The following is a 17044-nucleotide window of genomic DNA, read 5'->3' as shown; positions in this document are numbered from 1 at the left end:
CTGTGAGACCACCTAACCACTTCTGCAAGAACAGACGGTGGCAGCAATTTCTCACTTAAAAGGCAGTAAAGGTAAAAATCAGGGATAGGCAGGTCGTAAGCTTAGTAAAAGGGACGCGGTGGCTCAGTGGGTTAGGATGCTGAGCTTGTCGATCAGAAGGTCAGCAGTTTGGCGGGTCGAATCCCGAGTGCCGCGTAACAGAGTGAGCGCCTGTTACTCATCCTAGCTTCTGCCAACCTAGCAGTTCGAAAGCACATAAAAATGCAAGTAGGAAAATAGGGACCACTACGGTGGGAAGGTAACAGCGTTCCGTGCGCCTTTGGCGTCTACTCATGCCGGCCACATGACCACGGAGACGTCCTCGGACAAGCGTTGGCTCTTCGGCTTTGAAACGGAGATGAGCACCGGCCCCTAGAGTTGGAAACGACTAGCATGCGTGTGCGGGGGAACCTTTACCTTTTACCTTTAAGCTTAGTAAGGTCTGCTTATAACTGAAGACTCCTTTAGGTCAAGGACCCCCAAGTAGCGTTCCTAGCTTAAATACTTGCTAGTATTTATGTTATTCATCTGTGGTCCTACCTATTTGATCGAAGGAAACTGATTTGCCAAAGTGATCAAACAAGTGATTAATTATAAGCCTGGCATGCTGTCAAATCAGGCTTACTGCTAAGCTTGTAAGCCGCCCTGAGTCTTCGGAGAAGGGCGGGATATAAATGGAATTAATAAAAAAAAAACGGAATCCTAATCGGTACAAAAAGTGTTGTGCCCATAGAACCCCCTTCTTCAACCTGGCACCCTCCGAACGCTTGGGGACTGCAACTCCCAATGGCCGGGACACGTGGAGTTTACACTTTTAGAGGGCAGCAGCTTCAGAAGACTGATATAGGTTATCTCCCAGTACTATTTTTCAACTTTGCTTTCTAGCACATTATTAACTTATTAATTTTTTAGATACTATAAAATCTTTTTTTTTAAAGTCACTAGACAAACCGCATGGACATGAGTGGAACGCTTTCCCCCAAGCATTAAAAAGCCCCATTTTTCTAGATCAGACATGTCAAACTTGCGATGTCACGTGATGTCGCGTAACACATGGGAAGAGTTTTGCCATTGCCGGCAATGGGGTGGGTGCGGCTTCTGGATGACGCATCCGGCCCGCGGGCTGGCAGTTTGACACCCCTGTTCTAGATGAATCTGACACATTAAGGTCTTTTCCTGGTGGTCTCAGAAGAGGTCTGTGGATCAGATTATGGAGGGAACAATCCTGAGAAAAGAGGAAGTTAAAGGATCTATGTTTTAAGCCACTAGAGTGCATTGAAAACACTAGGACTACATGCCGCTGTATCATAATGCCATAAATCAGACATGTTGAAAGCTGTGATTCACTTTCTTTTCTTTCAAGACTGTCCTGAGGAAATACACTAATAAACAGGACAGATGTACATGGAATAGCTAAATAAAAAACAAAAAGTGCACATAATCCACACATGCTGAATCTGAGCCCAAATGAACAGATCAGGACATTTCCCTTTAAAACATTTCCAGACATTACTGAATATAATTAAAAACACAGTCTAATCCATGAAACCCTTCACTCCAGAAGAAAATTAGCCCAATTTATAGAAAACTCTGCATTTTACTCACAGTAAACATTAAGCAAATAGAAATTACATGGAAATGGAATAAACAGCTGGGGCTACCATCCAAGGATTCCCTTGGCAGAAGCAAAAAGTCTCTGAAGAGCAACTCACCTCCAGCCAGCCTTCAAGTGAGATCTTAACTGCAATAGCTTATAGCCTTGCATCACAGCTGGAAAGGAACAGTAATCAGATGTTTGCAACCACGTGTAATCCCTACACAGTGTTCCAAGAGATTCCAGAGTTCAGGTTCAGGATGAGTAGTGTGTTTTTTTCCATATACAAATACATCAGAATCGTGACAACTGACTGCCTGACAGTCCTCGGCTGACCCAAGAGTTGGCAGTAGGGACAACATACCTGTATCCCCACTGGACTAACAGATCAGACATGTGCACCTAATACAAGCAAGAGCAAAGATCTAGATTAGTGCTAATCATACAGTCCCAAGGGCAGAAGTGAAAGATATTTAATCCAGTGCTCTCAAGACATGTTTGGATGCAATTCCCAACATCTGCAGCCAATTCATCATTCAGATGGTCTGGAGGATACCTGACTGTGGTAAAGGTTCATGTAAAGAGATTTTCACATCACAGCCATCAGGGAAAGTCAACTCTTAAATGACAAGCCTATTACCTGGCAGTGAAATCACTGGACTGCCGATTCAATTCCAGCAAGGGAGAGTATATTCTATTTGTCTTAATATTGTATCGATATATTCGCTGGAAAAAGTAGATAAAAAAGGAAATAAATTCCACAATTAAGATGTGGATTAACCTCAGCAAATTTTAACTCCCAAAATTTACATGAATTTTTTTTTTCAAAGTTGGCAACTTTAAGATGTGTGGACTTCAACTCCCAGAATTCCTTAGCCAGATGTTCTGGGAGTTGAAGTCCACACATCTTCAAGTTACCAAGTTTGAAAAACTCTGATTTACACTATATAGTATATAGACTAACTGATGCTAAAATGCCTTCCCTAAATATGGGATTTGTTTGCTTTCTCCTCTTCCCTGCTCTGGTAACTTCTCCACTGTTCAAGAGAACCACACTCCTTTGCACTGTTTGGGTTAGTCCTAATAAATAGGTTGCTTTACTGCATTTTGGATTATTTTCCTCCTCATGAACCAACATAACTGTCATTCTTTAATATGTGCTTCTTGACATCTACGTTCGCTGGATAATGAAGTTAATGATATTTTTAAAAAACCAGTGTCTCAAGGAAAATGTTCAACTTAGTTCAAGTGGGGATTTACTGATGTCCATACGTTAATAACTGCAGCCTGAAAAAAAACCAAGCATTCTGTTTTCACACATTTTCAGATCCAGTTTAGGGAATATATTTCCTGCCGTAGTTTCCAATTGCACTTTAAATTCAAACTGCTTTATTGATCAGAGGAATTTGGCAAACTGTCACTTCTAGGACATATCAAGGCCCACATTTTAAAGTCCAAAATTCATTACTCCACAAAAGGTAAACGTTACTTGTTATTTCTCAGTTGGGTGTCTTCAGCAATACTGGAGTGACATCCAAATATGCAGATGAGCGAGAGTGAAAGAGAAGACAACAGTATGTTATCCTTAGATTCTTAAGAAAGGCAGTTTCTAAATAGCTAGCCATTACATGGAAGCGAATCTTGAGCTCTTTTTATCTGCTACATGGGGCTCTGTTCTGATTCAATAATTCTGTTCAGGCCCCAAATCCATTTAAGTCAGCAGCCTGCAATCCTTCTGCCATGAATAAACTCTTTGCACACTACAGAGCTCTTATGCATTTGCCATGGAACTTGCACATTTTGTAAAGGGTTCTGAGGAAAATTCATGCAGGGCATTCTTTAAGTTGTATCTTCAATGTATATTAAGTATGAGTTAACTTACTTGTTTCTCTCCTAAAAATTTACATCATAGCTAATTTGTAGAAGACAATCTATTATGGGAGAAAATGTTTTCATAAATATGAAACCTCCCATTAAAATATTAACATTTCTTGAAAAACATTGAAAGTTCTTTTTTCACAACGAACCCAGCTTCCTCAACTGGTTGAAACTGGGCAAACTGTGGCTTCTTCTGTTTACTACTTACAAATTCAAATAAAGAATGAGAAAACAAAAGTTTTGTTTTGCAGCAGCACAAACAGCATACACTCTCGATTCTTCATGTAATTAAGATTGTAGTCCAAATTAGCAATCCTGCAAAACTTAGGAACAAGTTGCTACAAGCTCAGTCTACAAATGTTTCCAATGCATGGTGAGTGGAGTCTGCAGTTCTCACGAGAAACCTGGACCTTCCCCCCAAGCAGAGACTATTGTAAGCCACTCAAACTAAAATAAAAATAGCATTTCTTTTTTACGAGGGAGTAGATGCAATCTGTTAAATTTGACAACCCTGACCTAGATAATTTAAGAGTATTTATATAATTCATTGAATTTAGAGGCCAATTCCAGACGAGTTATATAATAAGAGGACAGTAAAAAAGAGAAAAAAAATTATAACAACATTATTTACAAGTAAAGGGCATTTTCAAAAGCAAGGAAGCTTAATACAACCTCCCCACCTACCTGACTGAAAATAAACAAAGACTAGAAGATTTCACTGACTTGGTTCCCATATCAGGTTAAGACATAACTCTGCTTACTTTGCTTTTGGTTTAGCATATAATATTAATTATTATTGACATCTGTAAGCTATAACTGAAAATATTGCATCAACTTAGATGTAATTTAAGAAGCCACAAATATGTAAACCACGCGAACCAGCCCACAGCTTGTTTTATGTACAATATTTTTTAAAAGTGCTAGTATGATCTTCCATTCAACATATTTCTGAGAATTCTTGCAATGAATTTTATAAACATAGTTACACAGTTTATCTCACTGAAACAGTTATTTCTGAATGAAGTTAACATACTTTTCATGCTTTTGGATGTCACTAATGTCATAGTTGATACCACCCTATCTCCTATTAATGTATAAACATATATATATACAAAGTAAGTACAAGTTCGTGTTCTTGTGTTCTTTTTCACTATTTTATTGTTCTATTATTTTACTTCTCTTTTGTTCACACTCTTCATTTTTTATTGTTTAAGCTGCCTAGAGTAGCCCCACAGCAAGATTTAAGTGGCAAATAAATTTAACAGATTCAATGTGGAACTAAGGAGAAATTTCCTGCTGGTGAGAAAAATAAACCAGTGGAACAGAAGTTGCCTCCAAAAGTTGTGGGTGCTCCGTCACGGGAGGTCTTCAAAAAGAGATTGGACAACCATTTCTCCAAAATGGTACAGGAGCGAGTCTAGAAAAGCTTCAAAGTCCCTTCCAATCCTATTATTCTGTGTTTTAATATCTGCAGAATTTGCAAGGGCTTTTGTTAAAAAATAGCTTACATTTTAAACTACTTATTCAGTACTTTAAAATGTACTTACTGATATGTTAGAAGCTCAAAGAGTTTTAAGAAAAAAAACACGCCCAGTTGTGTCTAAATAGTGCAGGCACACCTAATTATTGTTTTCTATATAGCTGAATGACCGGAAAAAAAACCTCCACCAAAGGCTTCAGTACCGTTTCTACAGCTTGCATTAATACACATTGTGGATATTCTGTTTCTGGCTCTCTCACCAGCTGATTTGAGACATGGCACAGGGAATATGGCTAACGAATCTGGACTAGCCGTCTGGAGTATTCGTGTATTTCAGTGGGTACCTACAACCTGACTTTTAAGGTGACTGTTTATATAGTAACAAACAGAAACCCACTGAGGCAGGCTTGTTTTCAATCATTGTAACAGTTTCATCTGTCATCCGAAATTGCCAATATTAACAGTATCTCCATACAATAAGTTCATTGTAGCTTTTTGAGCTTCTCTTATGCTATCCTAGGAAACAACCAAGAAAACAAACCAATGATCGCTGAACAAATCAATCCCGAGTTTTCATTCAAAACCCAAACCACAAAGCTCAATTTATCCCACTTTGGACACCTTATGCAAAGACCCAGTTCTCCAGAGAAGGCTCTGATGTTGGGAATGACCAGCAGCAAGGGACACTGTTGGAAGACCTAAAGGACCAACTTGGGGACAGATCATCATGGAGAAAAACTAACTACACAGGCGCGAAAAGCTAACACTAATTTGGTTAATTTATAAAAGGTAAAGGTTCCCCCGCACATGTGTGCTAGTCGTTTCCGACTCTAGGGGCCGGTGCTCATCTCCATTTCAAAGCCGAAGAGCCAGCGCTTGTCCGAGGACGTCTCCGTGGTCATGTGGCCGGCATGACTAGACGCCAAAGGCGCACGGAACGCTGTTACCTTCCCACCGTCGTCCCTATTTTTCTACTTGCATTTTTAACGTGCTTTCAAACTGCTAGGTTGGCAGAAGCTGGGACGAGTAACAGGCGCTCACTCTGTTACGCGGCACTCGGGATTCGACCCGCCAAACTGCCGACCTTCTGATTGACAGGTTAATTTATATCTCGCCTTTATTATTATTATCACAAATAACTCAAGGTGAACATATGCAACACATCTTCTCCGTCCTATTTTCTTCACAACAACCACCCACAAGGTGTGTTGGGTTGAGGGAGAGGGACTGGCCCAAAGTCACACAAGCTGGCTTTCATGGCTAAGGCAGGACTTGAACTCACAACCTGGTGCCTTAACCACTAGACCAAACTGGCTCTCAATTCTTTAGAAAAGTGGGGAGGGATCTTAAAGCAATATAAGCTCCCCTTTGTATAAACTTAATTATAAATCCATAAACAAATACATGCTGCTTTATTTAAAGAGCCTCAACACCAGGGGTCTTCAAACTTGGCCCTTTTATGACTTGTGGACTTCAACTCCCAGAATTCTTCAGCCAAGTTTGAAGACCCCCTGCTCAACACCATAAGGCACCAGATCAACAGCGTATCTTCTCTTCCTCTATCACTCAAGACCATTGTCATAATTGTGAAATTTCTATCATTTACGTCTATATACGGTAATATGGTACATTACTTCTCTGCATCATCAAGTCCATAGATCCATATTGATTTATATCAATCTTCATGCACCTGTATTTGACCTACAATTCCTTTCATTCCTAGCCACAAGCACATCCAATGGCCATGCTTACTGGAGATGACACAGATGTTGTAATCTACAAATATTTGAAGAATGCCAGATAGAGAATGCTGAACTACACCATGTATGTCACACTCCATCCGCCTGATTAGCAAGGTGATTATTATTACTGCTACTGATAAGATACCATTGCGCTTATTAAAATTATTCCAATTAGATTTTTACCATAGCAAAAAAAATTCTAACAAAAAGCCTCTGTAATTGTGTCTGATCATTAGGGGAAAAGTTCTATAAATTGCTAATTTAGTTATTGGAGCCAATCAAAATACTCCAAAAGAACACGCAAGGTTCCTGAGTTCCCCCAGAGTCGATATCAGCCAGATATTATTCCCTAAATCAGAGAATAGGATAGCAAGAAATCAAAAAGGTACAAAAATCAGCCTAGATTTAGATTGCTTAAATAACTTGATTTTGGTCTCATTTAGAATATATTTTTATTTAGTTTTTAAATGCTTTTTATTGCTTTAAAATGTTTTTTATTGTTTTAATTATATATATTTTTTGAATTATAAGCCAGCCAGAGTCCTTGTGTGAGATGAATGGCTTTATAAATTGAATAAATAAATATTCCCTTCCCCCCACTTTGAACAGTAAGGCTGCTCTAAAGCAGTATTTTTTAAATTTCAGCAACTTGAAGAGATGAGGACCTCAACTCCCCAAATTCTCTAACCAGCATGTTTAAAGGAGGATTTCAAATCCCAGATTTCCCAGGCCAACGTGCGTGAAGATGCGTGGACTTTGCTAGGGAATTCTGGCAGCTGAAGCCATGTATTTTAAAGTTGTCAAGGTTAATAAACATCACAGTACTCTAGAGCTGCAATTACTAAAGTGTGCTTTGGGGACCAAGTGGGGGCCCCTGAGACTTTCTCTGTGGGTCTGCAAAGTCAAACAATTGTTTTTAAAAAAATGTCTTCATTTTAATTTCCTTTGCAGTAAACCTCATTCACTATAACCCGCCTAAAGCACAGCTCTTTGGGGCCCTTAAGTCATTTTTAAGAATGCAAAGGCATTCTGAGACTAACCCATTTGAAAATTGTGATTTAATCTTTGCAGCTAGACTTAATTTTATTTTAATTTTATATTGGATTGTTTTTAAATTTTGCCTTGTAAAATATATAAACCCAATAAATAAATAAATAAATAAATAAATAAATAAATAAATAAATAAATAAATAAATAAATGTCAAATGATGAAAACACTCATACCCTTCATTTCGAAAACTGTACTTATAATACGGGAAGAACATCCACTTTTTTCCCTTCTCTACTTTTAACATTCTAAGGCAGGGGTCTTCAAACTTGGCCCTTTTATGACTTGTGGACTTCAACTCCCAGAATTCCTCAGCCAGGCAAGCCTGGATGAGGAATTCTGGGAGTTGAAGTCCACAAGTCATAAAAGGGCCAAGTTTGAAGACCCCTGTTCTAAGGCACCTAATAAAATAGCAACAATCTAAGTGCATCGTATCAATACAGCGTCGTTGTACTGAAATATTGTAACAAAACTGAGGGGATTCTGGGAATTGCAGTCCACCAATCTTAAAAGCTGCCCAGATTGGAACAGCCTTGCTCTCTAGTAGAGCCAAAGGGTTGTTATTTTGATCCTTATTTTTGATCCTTACCCTACACCAGGGGTCGGCAACCTCGGCTCTTTGATGACTCGTGGACTTCAACTCCCAGAATTCCTCAGCCAGGCAAGCCTGGATGAGGAATTCTGGGAGTTGAAGTCCACAAGTCATAAAGGGGCCAAGTTTGAAGACCCCTGTTCTAAGGCACCTAATAAAATAGCAACAATCTAAGTGCATGGTATCAACACAGTGTCGTTGTACTGAAATATTGTAACAAAACTGAGGGGATTCTGGGAATTGCAGTCCACCAATCTTAAAAGCTGCCCAGATTGGAACAGCCTTGCTCTCTAGTAGAGCCAACGGGTCGTTATTTTGATCCTTATTTTTGATCCTTACCCTACACCAGGGGTCGGCAACCTCGGCTCTTTTATGACTCGTGGACTTCAACTCCCAGAATTCCTCAGCCAGGCAAGCCTGGATGAGGAATTCTGGGAGTTGAAGTCCACAAGTCATAAAAGGGCCAAGTTTGAAGACCCCTGTTCTAAGGCACCTAATAAAATAGCAACAATCTAAGTGCATTGTATCAACACAGCGACGTTGTACTGAAATATTGTAACAAAACTGAGGGGATTCTGGGAATTGCAGTCCACCAATCTTAAAAGCTGCCCAGATTGGAACAGCCTTGCTCTCTAGTAGAGCCAACGGGTCGTTATTTTGATCCTTATTTTTGATCCTTACCCTACACCAGGGGTCGGCAACCTCGGCTCTTTGATGACTCGTGGACTTCAACTCCCAGAATTCCTGAGCCAGCTATGCTGGCTCAGGAATTCTGGGAGTTGAAGTCCACGAGTCATCAAAGAGCAGAGGTTGCCGACCCCTGCCCTACACCATTGTTTTTTATCTGTCAGATTTATACCACACTTTGCGAGGAGGCCCCAACCGTTCCCTTGTGACGTCATTCCCACAACGACACTGCGAGGTAGGCCGGCCGGGCAAGACGGACCTAACCGTATCCGAAGAGGGAGGGAGGGAGGGGGGGGCTTCCTCTCGGCTCTCCCCACCGACGTCTCCAAGGCAACCGCCGCCCCCTCCCACCCAGGGCGACGGCCTCCCCCCCCCCTCAGCCGCCGCGCGCAAGGGGCGTGGCCGGGGGCGGGTCACTCACCTGCCGCCACGCCGCTGCCTCTTCCGATCGGCCCCTCCCCTCCCCACCCGGCCGCGGCTGAGGGAAAACGGAGGAGAAACCGCCGCCAAGAGATGCCGGAGCCGCGACGGAGCCGTGCGGGCTAGCGCGCAGGCGCGCTTGGCCGTCAACGTCAGCGTTTCAGGGCGGGTCCACAGGCGGCCCCGCCCCGGTTTGCTCCGCCCCTTCGACCTTTTCAGTTCCGCCCTCCTGCCTTTCCAGCTGCGCCGCTCTCTCCCGGCCCCCCAATCGCAGCTCAAGCCAAGAAGACCCGGAGGGCGCCTGCGCAGAAGAATTCGCCCCTCCGTTCCCCCCCCCCCGCATCTCTTTTTTCCCTTGACGCGTCGACTTCTCGTGTCATCTTTATCTGTGGGGGGCGGGGTGGCTGGGCGGGTGGGCTGAAGAGGGAGGAACGTGCTTGAGGTCCCGCCCTTGAGCCCGCTGACCAATGGGAAAACCGCAATTCTTACCAGATGACTCCGATTGGAGCAGAGGAGCTGCCAGTGTGTTGTGCCTTGGCCTTTTGTGTGGATAGTGGGAGAGAGAGAGAGAAATGGAGAGAGAGAGAGAGAGAGAGAGGATAGATAAGGATAAGGGTAGAGATATCTGTATGCAATATAGATAGATGATAGATAAGGATAGAATATAGAATAACAGAGCTGGAGGGGATCTTAGAGGTCATCTAGTCCAACCCCCTGCTCAAGCAGGAGACCCTATCTCAGTCAAGTGGCTGTCCAGTCTGTTCTTTTAAAAGCCTCCAGTGATGGAGCACCCACAACGTCTGAGGGCAACCTCTGTTTCACTGGTTAATTTCTCCTTAGTTGCAGGTCACTTCTCTCCTTGATTAGGAAAGAAAGAAAAAGAAAGAAAGAAAAAGAAAAAGAAAGAAAGAAAAGAGAAAGAAAGAAAGAAAGACGGATACTAGGTAGATGATTATATAAATACAGATAGTAATAGACAAATAAATACAGATAGTAATAGACAATACAGATAGATAGACGGGTCAGAGGATAGGACAAAGTGCTAATAATATCAGAAAAGAATATATAGAAAAATGAATGAGTGACATGTGTAGGAACTAAAAATATAACCATAAATATTTATAGAATTAGCTCAACCTTTAACATATAATTATGTTAAAGCCTTGGTGGAGCAGTGGGCTAATGCCTCCTTAAGTAACACCAGCTGCCTGCAATTAGTGCAGGTTCGAGTCCCACCAGGCTCAAGGTTGACTCAGCCTTCCATCCTTCCGAGGTAGGTAAAATGAGGACCCAGATTGTTGGGGGCAATAAGCTGACTTTGTAATAATGCCGCTTGGGGTGTGTGTGAAAGCCCTAATAAGCAGGCATATACATCGACTGAAGGCTACTGCTAAGCTTGTAAGCTGCCCTGAGTCTTCGGAGAAGGGCGGGATATAAATGGAATTAAAAAAAAATGTTGATCTTGACCAGGGGTGTCCAACCTTGGCAACCCTTGTTGACTGGAGAGAATTCTGGGAGTTGAAGTCTTCAGGTCCTAAAGTTATCAAGGTGGCTCACTGCTGATCTAGACAATCTCCATTAAAACCTTAGTTTTGATACAATATTATTTCAGTACAATGATACTGTATAAAGTACACTTAGATTGTTACTATTTTGTTAGGTGCCTTAGAAGGTTTAAAATAGAGGGGGAAAGTGGATGTTCTCCCAATATTAATTAGTTTTAGATATTAGGTGTTACAAGTGTTTTCATTTATTTGACTTCTTCAGAATTAAATTAAAATAATGAAAGTATGAAGAACATACATCAAAGTATTTGTTTTACAGTAAAAGTTTACAAAAAAGGTCTTAAGCTAAGTTACTTATTGTTAAAATTTTCATCATATTGTTGCTTTTTGTATATGTTTGTATGGGTATAAATGAATAGCTTCCCAGAGTCACCCTTATAGAGAAGGTAGGCAGCATAGAAAATAAATAAGGATGCATGGGTTTTATATGTAGTAATAAAAGAAAAAATAATGAATAAAACAAATTTAGCAATTTTGAAATACAGTAAAGGGAAAAAAGAGGGGGGAAATGGGGAAAATAAACAAGAAAATGGAGAAGTTGTCAATTAATTAAGAATTAATTTATTAAATCTGTATGCCACCTGAAACTCAATGATTCCAGGCACCTCACAATAAAACATACAAAATAATAATAAAAATCATTATTTTTAGTACCTTTGTCTGATTGTCAGCCAATTATGGCTCAGTCACCAACAAAAAGAAAAACAGACCTTAACACCAGCATTTTGCTGGGGCTCCGAGAGGTGGCTGGGCTTAACTAGGGGCCTCGAGTGGAGACGTACTAAGAGGCCCCTGATAAAATTTTTAGCCGGTTATTTTAAAAGGTTAGGGAGGGGGAGGGAGGGGAGGGGAGGGAGGGAATCTTTAACCGGCACTCAGTCTGGACCTGTTAGAGGTCCCGACGGGACGGGGTCGGGGGAGGTGGCTGCTGGTTCTGGGAATGTGGGGGTGGGGCTTCAAATCCCCACGGCGATAGGGAATGGCAGCAGGTGTTTGCGCGGAGGGCCATATCAACACCTGGGATCGTGCCCCCGCTATCTCCGAGCGGTGGCGCGCTCCGACCCTCCGGTTAGCACCCTCTTACCCGGGGATGAGGGTGATCAGGCCCCTGAGCTCAGGTTGGTCTATTTTAACGCTAGATCCATAGTTAACAAAGCTCCCCTCATCCGTGATCTGATCGAGGAGGAATGTGCGGATCTAGCGTGCATCACGGAAACTTGGCTGGGCTCGGAGGGAGGGGTGCCTCTCACCGAGTTATGCCCGCCGGGTTTCCGGGTGCTGCACCAGCCACGGGCTCAGGGCAGGGGTGGTGGGGTGGCAGTGGTTATTCGGGAGACTTTGTGTCCCCGGGAGGCCACCATTGTCCAGATGGCCGGGAGTGAATCCCTCCTCTTGAGATGTGGTCCTCGGGTTCAGTTGGGCTTGTTGCTTACATACCTGGCGCCCAGCTGTGTGGCAACAGCCCTGCCTGAGCTGCTCGACGCCCTCTCAGGGTTGGCGGTGGAGTTCCCCAGGCTTATAGTCCTGGGTGACTTCAACCTGCCGTCACTGGGAGGGTCGTCGGAGTTAGCTCGGGAGTTCATGGCTTCCATGACAGCCATGGGCCTGACCCAGGTTATTGAGGGCCCAACTCATGAGGGGGATCATACTCTTGACCTGGTGTTCCTGTCTGGACAGTGGTTGGATGATCTGGGAGGGGGTTCCCCGTCCATCACCCCCTGTCATGGTCAGATCACCACCTCCTGAGGCTGGTTTTCCGTCATGCCACCCCCGCCGCTGGGCGGCGGAACCGTCCAGGTGGTTCCGCCCCAGGCGCCTAATGGACCCGGATCGGTTCCAGAGGGCGCTTGGGCCTATACCTATCACCCTTACCCACAGCCCAGTCGATGCTCTGGTGGAGGCCTGGGAAACGGCTGCCACCAGGGCACTTGACTGCGTTGTACCCATCCGACCTCTGACCTGGCGCAGATCCCGCTGGGCCCCATGGTTCTCTGTGGAGCTCCGGGAGATGAAGCGTCGGAGACGAGGTCTAGAGAGCGGTTGGAGATCCAGCCAATCCGAATCCGACCGATTGCAGTTAAGAACCTTCATAAGGTCTTATCTTGCGACGATAAGGACGGCGAAGTCTAACTACTTTGCCGCCCTTATCGCGTCCGCAGATAATCGCCCGGCCGCCCTGTTTAGGGTGACTCGCTCCCTCCTTAACCAGGAGGTGAGAGAGGATCCCTTGCAGGGACGAGCCGAGGAGTTTAGTCATCATCTGGCGGATAAAATCGCTCAGATCCGGACCGGTCTGGACTCTGACTGGGCAGAGTCTGACGTGGAGGAATCAGGCGGTCTTGAGCACGTTATCTGGACTGAGTTCGACCCTGTTTCCCCTGATGATGTGGACAGGATCATGGGGAGACTGAGCACCACCACCTGTTTGTTGGATCCGTGCCCCTCCTGGCTAGCTTATGCGGCTCGGGAGGGAACACGAGGCTGGTTCCATGCAGTAATAACTGCTTCTTTGAAGGAGGGTGTCTTCCCTGCCGCCTTGAAGGAGGCGGTGGTGAGGCCCCTTCTCAAGAAGCCTGCTTTGGACCCGGCTGTTTTAAACAACTATCGTCCAGTCTCCAACCTTCGCTTTCTGGCGAAGGTTGTTGAGAGTGTGGTGGCGCATCAGCTCCCTCTGTTCCTGGAGGAAACTGATTATCTGGACCCGTACCAATCGGGCTTCAGGCCCGGACACAGCACGGAGACGGCATTGGTCGCACTGGTGAATGATCTCTGGAGGGCTAGGGACAGGGGTTGCTCCTCTGTCCTGGTCCTATTAGATCTCTCTGCGGCTTTCGATACCATCGACCATGGTATCCTGCTGCGGCGTCTCAGGGGGTTGGGAGTGGGAGGCACCGTTTTACGGTGGTTCTCCTCCTACCTCCAGGGCCGCTCGCAGTCGGTGTTGACAGGAGGGCAGAGATCCACCCCGAGGTCTCTCATTTGTGGAGTTCCTCAGGGGTCGGTCCTCTCGCCTCTCCTGTTCAACATCTATATGAAGCCGCTGGGCGAGATCATTCGTGGTTTCGGGGTGGGGTATCACCAGTACGCTGATGATACCCAACTTTTTCTTTCCACCCCGAACCAACCCAGTGATGCCCTCTCCGTGATGTCCCGGTGCCTGGAGGCGGTTCAGGTCTGGATGGGGAGAAACAGGCTTCATCTCAATCCCGCCAAGACTGAGTGGCTGTGCATATCGGCATCTCGGGTTAACCAACTTATTCCACCTCTAACGATGGGGGGTGAGGTGTTACCCCCCGTTGATAGGGCTCGCAACTTGGGCGTCCTCCTGGACTCACGGCTCAATTTTGAAGACCACATAGGAGCCGTGACCAGGGGGGCTTTTGCACAGGTTCGCCTGGTGCGCCAGTTGCGTCCCTATCTGGACCGAGACGCACAGTTACTCATGCGCTTGTGACCTCCCGTTTGGACTACTGTAACGCTCTCTACATGGGGCTGCCCTTGAAGACCACTCGGAGGCTTCAACTGGTGCAGAATGCGGCCGCGCGAGTTGTAATGGGGGTCTCCCGATACTCCCATGTAACACCTCTACTCCGCGAGCTGCATTGGCTTCCGGTTGCCCTCCGGGTGAAATTCAAGGTGCTGGTTATTACCTATAAAGCCCTACATGGCCTGGGTCCGGGCTATTTGAGGGAACACCTGCTGCCGGCATCAAACGCCCTTCGCCCAGTGCGCTCCCACAGGGAGGGTCTGCTCAGGGTGCCGCCGGTGAGAGATTGCCGGCGGGTGACACCCAGGGATAGGGCCTTCTCAGTGGGAGCGCCTGCCCTCTGGAACCAGCTGCCGGTGAAGCTGAGGACTGCCCCCGACCTCCAATCATTCCGCCGGGGCCTGAAGACCTGGCTCTTTGAGCTCTCAGGCCCAGGCTGAGGAGAAATTTTTAATTGGGGTTTTAAGTATACAGGGTCAATTTAATATTTTTTAATTTGGTTTTTTAACTTTTGTATGGTGGATTTTTTAATTCCCTGTAAACCGCCCTGAGTCCTCAGGGAATAGGGCGGTATATAAATGTAACTAAATAAATAAATAAAATTTAAAATTTTGCCATGGTTTATCCTAGGGAAGCACTTCATACGTACCGTAGTTGGACTGTTTCAATTTACAGTAGATCAGTGTTTTTCAAACTTGGTACCTAAGGAATTCTGGGAATTGAAGCCCATATATTTTTTGAATTTGAGTTGCTGAATTTGAAAAACAAGGGTTTAGGTTCCCTGGATACTAAATTATTTAATACCCTCAAGTCATTTATTTTCATTTTAGAATTCCAAAATAAAAACCATGCCAGATTTTCCCTCCCAGTTTTCAAATTGGCATTGCTTTGACTGAAACGAAAACCTTTTGAAGGTCAAGACTAACTTGCACTCTCTTTTCCTTTCATACAAACTTCTCACCAGTCAGGGATATAAGTTACTAAATCATTGGTGACTGACTCTAAATTGTTCCTATACTTTCTCTTTTGGCCCGGAGGAACTTTGAAGAAGTCAAATGCTCCCCACAGAGGTGCTCTGAATTGATAAAAAGTTCTGCTGCCTCTACTAATTCCGCACAGTAGCTGAATTTGAAATATTAACAAAATTTTGGAAAGGAAGTACAGGGTTCTGTTTAGAAGGGATGAAATAACATTGTACCCTGAAGATCAACGTAAAAAATGACCCTCGCCTAGAATGAAGGGGCGCAGTGTGGGACAGCATGTTCTTTGGCACAAAAAAAGCTTTTTCTTTCAACTGTTCTCTCTTGGCTCAAGAAAGACAGTTGTCACTTCAGTTTGCTGCCTTTCCTGTCACAGTCCCAGTTAATCACAACCAGCAGACAATATGAGAATTTGAGCCCCGTGACCCAAGGGCAGAAAATTCAGATTATCACCCAGCTAAAGGTGGAGGAGATGACAATGTCGTGGGCAAAATAGCAGCAGGTTTTTCCTGGCAACACATCAATGGTTGTTTTTTTTTTTAAAGAACAGGAAGCCATGTTTACTACGTTTGAAATACCGTTTTAGGAAACAAAAGCCCTGATTCTCTTATTTCGTGGCCTAGCCCATTGAGATGGTGAGATTGTGTTGTCCACCAGTTACTATGAAGTTTCCCTCCCCCTGCAACTGAATTCAGCTCCCATTGACTGCCGCTGTGTTTCTCAAAATAAATAAACCTTTATTGTCAAAGTACAACATGTGTACATTGAGATTAGCTGAGCCTCCCCCCCCTGCTCTCTCTCCCCAACACACAGTGACAACAAACCCTCCCTCCTACCACACCATGTGAACCAACAACACCACACACCGGCCTCCCAAGTCAATTCTGCATTAGATTATGTCCCATTTAAAAGCCTAACAGTCCACGGATAAAAGCTATTTTTCAGCCTGTTGGTACGGCTGGCTATATTCCTGTATCTCCTACCGGATGGTAGTAGAGTAAAGAGATACCGTCCAGGGTGTGAGTCATCCCTGAGAATCTTCTTTACTCTTCCAAGGCAACGAGCCCTGGCAAGGTCATCCAGTGGTGTCAGGGAACAGCCCACCATGTCTTGTGCTGTGCTCACCACCCTCTGTAATACTTTCCTGTCCGCGGCTGTCAGACCAGCATACCAAACCACGATACCATACGAGAGGACGCTCTCTATAGTGGACCGGTAAAAGAGGGTCATTAGCCGTTGTTCTACCCTGTTCTTCCGCAAGACCCTAAGAAAGTGGAGCCTCTGTTGGGCCTTTCTAGCTTTCTCAACTTTGGCATATTTCAGATTTGTGGACTTCAGTTCCCAGAACTCCCCAGCCAGCCTTGAAATTGGATTTGGAGTCCATCCATCTGAAAGCAGATAGGAAGAAAAGAAAGAGGAGGGAGGGAGGGAGGAAGAGGAAGGAAGGAAGAGGGAGGGAGGAAAGAGGAAGGGAGGAAGGAAGATTTTTTTTATGTTCACTGCCATCTTCCCACAAGGAAACTCAATAGGGA

General features: G+C 44.5%; 1 protein-coding gene across 4 annotated transcripts in view; it reads right to left on the bottom strand.

The window, feature by feature from the left end:
- GPAT4 (glycerol-3-phosphate acyltransferase 4) overlaps positions 1-9595 on the bottom strand; it is a 30128-nt gene extending 20533 nt beyond the window's left edge. For 2 of the 4 annotated variants that reach the window (XM_083368345.1, XM_083368342.1), the window contains exon 1: positions 9482-9595. The gene's annotated coding sequence lies outside the window, so the exon portion shown is untranslated. Of the gene's footprint in view, positions 1-1751; positions 1919-2273; positions 2360-3122; positions 3174-9481 lie in introns of those variants that run through there. The other 2 variants (XM_083368343.1, XM_083368344.1) reach the window with 2 other exon arrangements.
- Between the last annotated feature and the right edge of the window lie 7449 nt (positions 9596-17044).

The sequence above is a fragment of the Vipera ursinii genome (genome assembly GCF_947247035.1).
Source record: "Vipera ursinii genome assembly, chromosome: 8".
In the NCBI taxonomy this organism is placed as follows: domain Eukaryota; kingdom Metazoa; phylum Chordata; class Lepidosauria; order Squamata; family Viperidae; genus Vipera; species Vipera ursinii.
Note: the sequence above shows the minus strand (reverse complement) of the source record. Positions and strands in the feature narration are given on the sequence as shown.